This window comes from Haplochromis burtoni, unplaced genomic scaffold (genome assembly GCF_018398535.1).
Source record: "Haplochromis burtoni strain Fernald_Lab_line unplaced genomic scaffold, NCSU_Asbu1 Contig_3410, whole genome shotgun sequence".
Lineage (NCBI taxonomy): Eukaryota > Metazoa > Chordata > Actinopteri > Cichliformes > Cichlidae > Haplochromis > Haplochromis burtoni.
Genome location: NW_024585771.1, coordinates 5,741 through 6,010, shown reverse-complemented (window position 1 = coordinate 6,010; position 270 = coordinate 5,741).

Genomic DNA, 270 nt, shown 5'->3' with positions numbered 1-270 from the left:
CATGCATAAATTTTCACCTTTTTGCATGAGTTAATGGTGGAAATGTGTTTATGTAAATGAAAACCAAATATCAGGCTGAAGAAATTCATTCATGTTGCTAATTACTTTGGGACCTTCAATTCTTCCTGTGCCTCTAAAAACAAATGCAACTTTGACGGTTCGAGCCCCAGCTTGGACAGTCTCTGTCGTTGTGTCCTTGGGCAAGACACTTCACCTGTTGCCTACTGGTGGTGGTCAGAGGGCCCAGTGGCGCCAGTGTCCGGCAGCCTC